This window comes from Sapajus apella, unplaced genomic scaffold, assembly GCF_009761245.1.
Source record: "Sapajus apella isolate SASKATOON/1434 unplaced genomic scaffold, GSC_monkey_1.0 scaffold61, whole genome shotgun sequence".
Lineage (NCBI taxonomy): Eukaryota > Metazoa > Chordata > Mammalia > Primates > Cebidae > Sapajus > Sapajus apella.
Window position 1 is genome coordinate 2,457,274 of NW_022437001.1, and position 12,240 is coordinate 2,469,513.

General features: G+C 33.1%; 1 protein-coding gene across 5 annotated transcripts in view; it reads left to right on the plus strand.

The window, feature by feature from the left end:
• The window catches only part of LRBA (LPS responsive beige-like anchor protein), a 726,864-nt gene that overhangs the window by 385,433 nt on the left and 329,191 nt on the right, over positions 1-12,240 (plus strand). The window lies entirely within an intron of this gene.

The following is a 12,240-nucleotide window of genomic DNA, read 5'->3' on the forward strand; positions in this document are numbered from 1 at the left end:
GTGTTGATTAGCCAACATGATATGAGTTTATGAAATCACATTAACAGTAGCTCAACAAAGAAATACAGAAATCAAGTATGTATGTTTGACTAGTTTTTTTTGCCTTATGTTCAATGGAAGTAACAGGTTAAAAGAAGGACTTGAAATGATCAGAGATACTTCTTTCTTTCAAAACTTTAACACTTCACCATGCAGATTATAAATGATGATTTTTCCTTTAGAAACTGACTTGCTTTGAAATGATGTATGAAATAATATGTGTTTTGCATGTCCTGCTGTAATGATAAAGGTCATATAGTATCATTTACATAATCTCTAGCCAGGAATGAACTCAGTAATATCCTTGGTATAACATATACATTATCTGAGGTTTAAAACTCATTATTCATGAAAGTTAATTTTACAGTGGGTGTGAATGATCTATCTTATGGCTGGTTTTTTTGATCATTCTATAAAATAATATGGAGCAAAGCCTGCTCAAATAACAAGAAAACCAGTAAAGAGTGATGCATTTGCCTGACTCTCTGTATACCCGATTGGATCTTGATTGATGGCAATCATTTGTCTTTGTCAAAAAAAGGAGAAAAATTCAGACATTGAAATAGGAGTGCTATCAAACTTTCTACAATGGCAGAGAGATTCTATTAATGTGGCCTTAAAGTATTAACTGTCTCTGTTGGGAAATGATAAAGAATGTTAATTTTTTTCCTTGAGCATATTCAAGTGTAAAATGCATTATTTTGTCAACTGTTGGGATTAAAAGAAGAATACTTCTGATTTATGGTATATTGAAATTGATGAAAGCAAAAAAAAAAGGCTTAAAAGCTTAACATGTTGAAAAAGGAAATAGATCTTAATCCTTTTTATTATTATGATTTTTCACAACGAAATAATAAAAATTTAGTATAGTGTCATAAAATCTTTACTACTGCATTCCATCTGATATTGGACCTTGAAAGGTTGACTTCAAAGAGGGTCAAACTAGCAGAGGCAACATATTTTTAACTGAATGTTTTATTCCTTGGAATTCTCTTTTCTTCCTAAATATTAGGGCAAAAAAGACATTCTAATAATTTATACTTTTACATCTGTTAAATGATCTTGTTATGATTTGAAAATGTAAAGAGAATGTAAGAACTGTAATATTTTAAAAGCCAGAATTGGAAAATAACATTTTGCATCAAGAACAATTTCAACCTTTCATAATTTATTCCAATAAGAAATATATCTTACATATTACTATGTAAATATTTCATGTCTTATGAGGGCTGGATATACTTTCTGTTTAATTTTAGGAATTTGCTTTCTTCTAATTATAGTATTTTAGATTGCTAATTTTAACCTTAATTTTAAAGTCATATTTGAAAATAATTCAAAATTCAAATGATATTCTGTAGAAAATATTTTCTAAATTAACTACCCTTATGTTTATATTAATAATGATTTCACATTTATACCATAAAAAAAGAAGTTAAGTTTTGTCATATGTCATTTATTGTAGAATGTTTTTGCCAAAGTACCTTAGAATATTGTCGTGAAGTTTTATTATTTGTATACTTACTAATTTTCAGCGCACAGTCAGACTCTCATTTTGTGTTCTGTTGAAATGGGACGAGGTATACTGGGCAGCCCAAAATAATGTATATCTAGCTTCAAAATATACTTTAGGTTTTGTTTTCAAATTTGTTTTCCCAAGGCTAATATGAGATGATGAGTATAAACTTACATTTTGTTCTACAAAACTATATGACTGAAAAATTTGCTGTTGGCAATATGTTCTGATAAATGAAAGATGATTATTTTACAGTAACATAATAAATGTTGCCATCTTGATGTATGTATGATTTTAGAAAGGAGCTGTTTTTAAAAAAGAAAATTATATTTTAAAAAAGAATGTAGTATTATCTTTCAATTTGAATCAAATGTAAGTACATTGATCACAAGTTATATGAACTTTAATTAAAATTTTTCATACTGAGTTAAGATTTTCTTGCTCTTCTAATGATAATCCCATTCCAAGTGTTCAAGCAGAAGCAATTTAAATCCTATCTATACAATTTCTAAAGTCTAGTGCCTGTAAATTAGTTGTTAGTTTTGATGAAAACCCTTTGCATAAAAGCTGTAGTCTCTTCTTTTTTTTTTTTTTTAATGATACATGTTACCATAAAGAATAACTCTTAATGGGGTGTAATACTGAAAATGTACTTCTAGAGTATGAGGATGACTTCAGATTTTTCAGTGAAGGATGGGATTTTATAGTAATTAAGATTGTAATTGATAAACACACATAGTAAAAACATCTTAAGAACAGGCTATTAAAACTTATTTTGGTAAATACGGATCTGCACATGGTATTTGCAAATGCAGAAACCCTTAATTGTAAAATCTTAGTATATATGGTATGTGTCTTAACTTTTGTTTGAAGCACTTTTTAGATATTAGATGTATGCACCAATTTTGAATGGTCTAATCAAACAACTTTAAAATCAAAAGGATCCCTGGGCAACATATTAAGTGACCAGCGTGTAGGCAGTATGGATGCCAACTACTGTTTTAGACTACAGGTGACTCATAAAATAAAGCCATATCTTCAAAGCATTTTCAAGTAGTAGGCAGAATTATATTTTATCTCAAATGAGCAAAAAGTAACATTTTTAAACTAGCATAAAAGCTCCAAGCTGCTATTTGTAAAATATTATATGCAACTATGCTCAATATCTTGATCTTAACTTTAACCTGCTCCACTGATTACAAACAATCTTGGGTTTCACAGAAAGAGATTTTATAATTTAACACAGTGGTTCTCAATCTTGCATGAGCATTAGATTTACCTGGGAAGCTTTTTAAAATACTCATGCCCAATTAGTATCTCTTGGGGTAGGATCATGGTATTGAGACACACACACACACACACACACACACACACACACACACACACGTATTATTTTTATATATCCATTTGTTGTATAAATATATGTAGTTTATAAACATGTATAAACATTAATATAAAATTCTACTAACCAGTATTTAAATACATTTGTTGTTCAAGATTATGGTAGAAATTTTTCTTCTCTTTGGGTAACTTTAGGTTTGATATGTTTTGCTGTTCATATGGTGACGAGGGAAATAATGGAATCGTTATAGGAGAAGACAGAACTTAGAGAAGGAAAACACTTAGGCCATTGTAGGAATGAAAAGTGAATAGTGTTTGTGGGGATTTTTTTTTTTTTTTGATAGGGAAGTAGGGTTTGGCATTGTTATACAGAGGGAAGGCAGTGAGTGAGTGTGTTTTCGTATTCTGAATTCAAATTGTTTGAGCAGCAGTCAGGATTTCAAACGTATATTTCTTGGCTTTGCAGGAAACCATGAGAATACAGTTAGTTTATAGCTGTCACAAAATATTTGCATGAATGACATTTAAATTTTAAAAAGATAGTTTTAAAACATTTTACTTGAATATGTTTACAAAGTGAAAACAATCTGTTCATATAGTTTGTATCCTTTTGGTATGTGTGTGTTGTGTTAGAGAATAGTTCACTTATCTATAATATATTGAAGTTAATAGAGTGCTGTGGATATTACTTTAAAATTTTTTATACATAAATTTCATAAAATTTTCTTATCTAGGTGGGGAACATTCTTCTCAGCTCAAGATTCAAATTGGAACTTTTTTTTTTTTTTTTTTTTTTTTTAGATTTTAACGAATGTATAGAAATGTACTGTCATTGTAAAATAATACTCAATTATGTTGTGAAAATTCCTCTTACTACTTCTCCCTACCCAGAAAGTCTCCTGGTGGTGAGGAGATAAATAGCTTGATGTATGGTCTTCTGGTTTCCTCTTTTGCATTTATAAACACATACTATTTTTAAAATATAAATGTGGCCATGCTATGCCTAGTATATTAGTTATTAGCTTTTTTTCCTATATTCAGTGCTATTTTATGTATATCTACCTCATTCTTTTTACCATGTATATAATATTCCATAGTATGAAAATACTGTAGTTTATTTGAGCTTTTCTACTGGTAGACATTTAGCTGGCTTCTTATATTTGTTTATTTAGAGGTGCTGCAATACTGTCAGATTCATCTTTGTGAATGAGTAAGTGTGAGCATTTCTGTTAGGATACATACCTAAAAGTGCAATCACTAAGTCAAAAGGAGTTATTTGCAATAAAAAGCTTGTTAAATACTATGGGAATGCTCTTGTGGGACAAAGTTTGAATGTACTGCCAGGAAAGATATGTCAGTAATGGCCTTCTACTGGCAGCACTTCCTGTTCTTTTTGGTCATCAGTAGCTAGCTAGGAATCAGCCCTTCTAACCCAAGAATACATATGCCTTTAGCCAAGAATGGGCGATTTTGCTTGCTGCACAGCAAAAGTGTGGGGAGGGAAGAGAGGAAATCAGCCTTAAGATTGTCTTGGGTGACCGTTGTCTTCACCCACTGTTTCTGTTGCCTTTAGGCTGGAGCGCCCACAGTTTCCTCCAGAAGAATACTTACTTATCTTCTGCATGTTTCTGGAATTTTACCTTTCAGTTTAATCCTACTAGATTTCTTTTTTATAGACAGGGGCTTGCTTTGTTGCTCAGGCTGGTGTGCAGTGGCACAATCATAATTCACTGCAGCATTGAACTCCTAGGCCCAAGTAATCTCTTGCTTTAGCCTCTCAAGTAACTGGGACTACAAGCATGTGCTACCATCCTTGGCTATTTTTTATGACCTTTGTTGACTTGGGATCTTGTTATATTGCCTAGGCTGGTCTTGACCTTCTGGGCTCAAGCAGTCCTTCTGCCTTGGCCTCCCAAAGTGCTAGAATTATATGTGATCTGTCTTTTAGAAATTCCTCATAATTTCTGCTCTATTGATGGTCTACTTATTTTCATGTGCTCAGTGTATTCATGTCCATATCTTTAGATTAAATATTCAGAACAGACCATTGCATTATAAAACTAGGTATTGAGTTTCTTAAACATGTTTCCTCCCTTCCTTCACAACTTCAGTGTCCTTCTATCTCATGACATTCAACAGGGTAAAGAAAATAAACATGCTGCTGCTTGCTTTCCTGTATGCTTATGAAGTTTAATTTACCCTTATTTCTTCACCTTCAGTATATCCCCACAGTCTTGGGTGGCAAGAAGAAAGAAAGAATCAGTCCAGCTGTTTCCATGTAGGGGAGTTTATCCCTGCCAGACCTTCTTTACATTGATCAAAAGGGTATATATAGCACTGCCCTCAGTACACGCTAAGACATCACACAACTACACAAATAGATGTATTTTATTGCATTCTGTCCTTCTTACTCCCAAAAGAAATATATAATAGGGAAGTAAAAGTTAATTCCATTCATTTCCTTCAACAGTATTTTTTGAGTTTTCTGAGGAACTATAAGTAATGATTTTGAACATACAGGCAAGTAAGTGTATGGAGTAAGAATGAAATATATTTTTTAAAGTAGTAGATCAAAATGGTAGCATTTTTTAAGTGTTAGGGAGGTAAAGGTTATTTAATTCAGCCCATTTATTTTATTGAAGAGGAGACCGAGGCCCAACTAGGTTATATGAGTTTGCTAAAGATCCAACAGGTAATTAATTATGAAGTCAGAACTAGAAACTAGATATATCTTTCTATCTAGTGCTGTTTTTCACACACCATGTTGCTTTTATAGTACTATTACATAGTGACATAATTAAGCTTTTTTAAAAGTATATATGAGAACACAACTTACAAGATACAAACATTTGTTGAAGAATAAAGAAAAATGCTTAGGAAACCCATAGTTTTAAAAAATATAACTTGTAAAGGTTAAAAAATTAGCTTAAATTATAAGGGAGATCATGTATGAAAGCACTTGAATCATTATAAAAAAAATCTTTCAAAGCAGATATTTGGAGAGCACTTATTACCAGTAATTTCCATTTTCATTCAATTGCTTTTACCGAGAGTTCTTATTAGAAAATCTTTTGCTCTCTTTATTCTTTATTTTATTGTATTTTTTTTTTCCAAAGAAGGGAAAGAAGTTGGAGGGGAAGGAGCCAGAACATAAGAGATTGCTGTTGAGCACTTTTTATCAAACAGAATAAAATTATATTTCTCCAAAAAAAATTCAAAACAAATATGTGGGTTAATTTTTTTTTTTTTAATTTCAACAACTTTCAGAGTACAAGTGATTACATGGATGAATCGTATAGAGGTGAAGTCTGAGATTTTAGTGTATTAGTCACCCAAGTAGTGTACATTGTACCCAATATATAGGTCATTATTCCTTGCCTCCCCACTGGCCCCACGCCTTCTGAGTCTCTATAGTCCATTATATCACTCTGTATGCCCTTGCATACTCGTAGCTCAGCTTCCACTTACAAGTGAGAATATGAGGTATTTGGTTTTCTATTCCTCAGTTACTTTTCTTAGAATAATGGCCTCTACCTCCATCCAAGTTGTTGCAAAAGACATTATTTCATTCTTTTTTATGGCTGAGTAGTATTCCATGGTGTATACATACCACATTTCCTTTTTCCATTCATTGTTTGATGGGCACTTAGGTCGGTTCCATATCGTTGCAATTGTGAATTGTGCTGCAGTAAACATATGCTTGTAGATGTCTTTTTGACGTAATCACTTCTTTCCCCTCAGATAGTTACCCAGTAGTGTGATTGCTGGATTGAATGGTAAATCAACTTTTAATTCTTTAAAAAATCTACAATCTGTTTTCCTTAGAGGTTGTACTAATTTACATTCCCACCAGCAGAGTATAAGCATTCCCTTTCACCACATCCACGCCAACATCTACTGTTTTTTGACTTTTTAATAATGGCCATTCTTGCAGGAGTAGGGTGGTATCTCATGGTGGTTTCAATTTGCATTTCTCTGATGATTACTGATATTGAGCATTTTTCATATGTTTGTTGGCCACTTGTATATGTTTTGAGAAATACATAAGTGTGTTTAAAAAATACACTATTGTAGTTACTTTAAGTCTGGTGTAATTTTTGACACATTGACAAAAACCTAAATGTTTTTAATCTAGGCATTTAAATAATTATGTAAGTATAGCTTATCAAATTTTCTTTTACATAATAGGAATACAATGAATTTTTTTGTGGTTTGATAACATTCAATTAGGAATTGTGTGCATTAGTAGTAGAGCACAAGTTATCCAATTTGTGCTATATTTTGTAAAACCGAGGCTCTTATAAGAACTCCGGTCTGTTTTCTAACTTGATTTTGAGAGCAAACTCATTTTAACTTTGAATATGTCACCTTCATTTTAGAGCTATGAAAGAATGATTAGAATATCTTATGTATTTATCATTTTGATGGGCTTTATTTATTAAGTGCATACTAGTTACCTCTTATTGTGCTAGAAGCTTGAGATTCATAGAAACAGTGGGGAAGAACTAGACTCTGCCCTCAGTTGTGGAGCCTAATGGTATGACAAATGTTCAACTAATTAGTTGATTACAGCCTACTTATAATCTTACCAATAGGAATAAAAAAATGTTACATAAATCTGTATAGTAATAACAAATAGACTATTACAAGAGAGTTGATATCTGTAGAATATGAAATACAAACAGACTTAAATATGTAGATATTGCCTTCTTGCTAAACTTAAAAAACATCTCACCATTAGGGAAAGTGTTTATAACAAACCCTTATTGTGAGATTCTGAAGACTCACTTATGTTTTCTAAGTAATTTGGAGTTAAACAGGTGTTACGCTTTGCAATACTTGATAAAGGTTTATTTCAGTTCCCCTGAGAATGATTCAAATCTTCATGGAGAGGGGAAAAAAAGCCACATCAGCTTCCAATTGCCAAAATTCAGTTTTTAAAAACTCAAGCCTTTTTCCCAATGGATTTCTAGATTGAAGAACATATGGACTCTATCTTCTGAGTAAAATACTTTCATTTTCCCTTCGAATTACTTTTAAGACTTCATCCTGATATAAGAAGTGTAAAATGAAACCATAAGGTATTTAAACATGTACCTCTCTGTGATTTTATTTTCTTTTTAAACTTGCATTGATAATAACCTTATAAAACTTAGAAATAATAACTTTGCTTTTAAAATTTAATGCATTTTTTCCAGGTATGTTTGTATGTATTTTTCCAGAAAATGAAAACGTAGAGGTTATTCTTGGTGTTCTGTCTCCCTAATATGATTATTTTATTTCTTTTAGTAAATTTTAAGTGCATATTTGTCTTTTGATTTAAACTACTGACTTAGGATATATATATGTGTGTATGTATATATATACACATATATGTGTGTGTGTATATATATATACACACACACACATAATATATATGTGTATATATAGATACATAATATTTGTATATATATGTTATATAGAATATATATACACATATGTATATGTGTGTGTATATATAAATGCATAATGTTTTTTGCAAATTTACTATATAATTAAAACAGGATTTTTAACACTTCTGTGGCCAAAGAAAATGCTGTAGCAGACTAGGAAGCTTACTTGTCATTATGTATTTGCAGTAAAACTAACAAGCTGACTGGGACATAACATAGTTTATTGCTGTTTGAAGAGATTAGCACTGAAAATATTGGTCTGTTCTTGAGAGGGTGCAACTAATTTTTTATATAAATTATTTTTTAACTTAAGGCTTTATAGTTTTTAACTTAAAAAATTATTCCAGGTTTCCAAAGATTGATTAGGAGTTGGAAGAGAAGAGCTACAACTCAAATAACTTAATTTTTCTGTTTCCTAATGTAAACAAAGTTGAGGGACTCTCATGAACCCTTTGGAATATTTTTACATTTCATTTATGTATTTGTTAGCCTACATAATCATCATTTGCCAAAAGATGACTTTTTTCCATGGCAAGATCCTTTTTGGAACAGATACCCTTTCAAATAGACAAGAGTGTAATTGATATGAGAACAGGGTCTTTGTTTGCTTTTTGTTTTTCCATGCTATATCTCCAACCCATACATATAACTAAATTAATGAAGCAGAATGATGAAAAGTAAGCTTTTAACAATGGTAATTTACAGAAGCTGATTATACTGTGTGGTTATAGGCAAGAATAGAAACTATCAGAATCTAACAGGTTTTTTTTTTTTTTTTTTTTTTTTTGAGACAGGGTATTGCTCTGTCACCCAGGCTGGAGGTGCAGTAGCACAATCATATACATCACTGCAGCCTGAACCTCTCCAGGCTCAATCGATTCTCCCACCTCGTAGCTGGGACTGCAGACTCATGCCATCTCGCTCAGCTAATTTTGGTATTTTGTGTAGAGATGGGGTTTTGCCATGTTGGCCAGGTTGGTCTTGAGCTCCTGGGCTCAAGCAGTCTGCCCAGCTTGGCCTCCCAAAGTGCTGGGATTACAGGCGTGAGCCACCATAGACAGCCAAACAGTGCATTTTAATGTGTCTTTATGATTAAGAGACAAGGTTTAGTGGCTATACCAACGAACTTGTCAAAGAAAATGGTTGTGTAGCCTGTATGGCTTCTGTGTATCTCAGGTGGAACCATATGAAAGCTCTGACATAGACATTAAGTTGTTTGAATAGATAGAGCTATTTGTTATTCATTTTAATTTTATAGATCATTTATTTTAAATATCTAGATTAAATGTCTAGATTATTCATTTTAAATGTCTAGATTAAGTGTTTTATTATTAAATCATATTTGTTTCTTTATGAGAGTTTTGAGACAGCTCATGTTTTAGTTTTTGAATTTAACATAGATAGTATTGCTGCATGTTAGAGCTATTTCAGCTCCCATCAGTGAATTCTTTTTCAGGAACCATTTTTTCTCAATCTTTCTTTTAATCTTCTGATTCTACTCAAAGTTGAATATTGATACTTGAGTGTCAATATTTGAAGTATAAACCCTAGTTGACAAGCTTGCTGACAAAATGTACTAAACTTGCCTTTGCAGGTTAATGAACCAAACATAAATGAGCCCTTAGAAGTTTGCAGGCTTTGTGATTTTGACTTTTTCACTTTTCAAATTATATTTCTCTATAACTAGAGTATTCTTCTGATGTGTCACGGTCTTCTTGAATCTCTTTATGTTGTAAAATTCTATGGCATTTGTAAAGTACCATTTGGTGGATTATTTGCATTCATACTTTCCCCCAAATGTTTATATTGTATTAAATCCAGTATACAGAAAAGTAGCTGCTGTACTACAGCTGAATAACTGAAAGATTTATTTCTACTTGCTGAGTTTCTCTTCTCCCATGTTCTCTTGAACTTGCTTCACTCCGGCTCTTGTCCCAGCATATACTGAAGCTGTTCTTTTCAAGGTCACCAGAGACATCAGTATTGTTAAATCCAGTGATCATTGACTAGTCTTTATAGACGTACATACATACATACATACATCCAATAGTCAAGTCTCAGTTTTCTTCTTGACTTCTTGGTACCTTTTGATATGGTTAATTACTGCCTTCTCCTTGACATATTTTTTTCATTTGGTTTCTGGGACACTGTATTTTTCTTGTTTTCTTTTTGCCACCAATATAAGATGAGTAAACAAGTGTTCCTCTTACTGTTGGCCTCTGTTCAAAATTCCTTGCTGGTTCCTCCTCATCTTTTCAATCTCTTTATTGTTGGGATGATGTAGGCTTTACTCTTTGTACTTTTACTTTTCCATTTTCTTCTCCAGCTTTACTCACTTGCTTGAAGGTCTGAGCTAGTCCACACCTGTATTATGTAAACACTATTCATCAATGTCTCTCAAATTATATATTCTGTCAGGTTATTTCCTTTGAACACCACACTTTTATATTCAGTTGTTTACTGAATATCTCAGCTTAGATACCTCTATTCGTTTGGGCAGTGTAAACTGCTTAAGTGGATAGATTCCAAATCCCAGTGTCTGACCATAATAGAACATTATTTCTTTTTCATATAAGTTTTACAACATGTTTCTGGTGGATAATTTCTTTATCTTATAGCTCCATTATTCTTAGTTCTTTGCTTCCAAGATTGCCACATTCATCTGCATCAAAACAGTGGAATTGAATAGAGCATGGCCAGTTGTTTGTGGAAAAGCTTTATTGGCAGGGTTTGGAAGTGTGCCTCAATCACTTTTGCTTGCATGTCACTGGCTACAGCTCAGCCGTATGGCCACACTTAATTGCAAAGGAAATTGGGAAATATGGTCTAGTTGTGTGCCTAAGAAGAAGATGAAAAGGGATTTGGCGAATAGTTAACCCTTTTCTGCCCAGATTTCTAATAGGCACCCCAAATAAAACATGTTTAAAACCAAATTTCAGACTTTCTTTATTAAAAGCTATTTCTCTCACATTCTCTTTTATCTCAGTGTCAATTCTATTCTTTCCTTTTCTCAGATCAAAATACTTGTAATGTCATTGCCTCCTCTCCTCTCACATCCCATATATGATCTATTAGCATATTCTTTTGACTCAACCTTCAATATATATCCATAATTCAATGACTTTTTACCACTTCCACTGCTGCTATTTGTTCTTAGACATCATCTTGTCTCTCCTGGATTATTGCAAAAACGTATAAACTGGACACCCTTCCCAATCACAACCAGGCTCTTGCAGGAGCTAGAGTGATCATGTTAAAACATGTCAGGTCTCATCACTTCTTTGCTTATAATCTTCTAATGTCTCATTCCACAGAAAATAAAAGTCAAATTCTTTTATAACCTATGGAGACTTACATGATTTGGCCCTTTTAGAGACTATTTGACTACGTTTCATGGTTTAGCCAACTGTGTCTACCTCAGGGCCTTTGTATTACTATTTTCCCTGCCTGAAATCCTTTTCCTTTAAGATATCTGCATAACTGACACTGTCACCTCCTTCAAGCCTTTGCTCAAAGGTTGCTTTCAGAAAGTTATTTCTAAGCATCTTACCTGAGATGTTAACATGTCCATCCCTATTACCTCCCTTGTATTTTCTCTTTTTTCTGTTATCTCTTTGGTACTTATTGTCATCTGTGGCAGATACGGCCTGCTGATCACCATAGTCATGCCCCTTCCTTCCTTCCTTCCTTCCTTCCTTCCTTCCTTCCTTCCTTCCTTCCTTCCTTCTTTCCTTCCCTCCCTCCCTCCCTCCCTCCCTCCCTCCCTCCCTCCCTTCCTCCCTTCCTTCCTCTTCCTTCCTCCCTCCCTTCCTTCCTTCCTTCCTTCCTTCCTTCCTTCCTTCCTTCCTTCCTTCCCTCCCTCCCTCCCTCCCTCCCTCCCTCCCTCCCTCCCTCCCTTCCTTCCTTCCTCCCTTC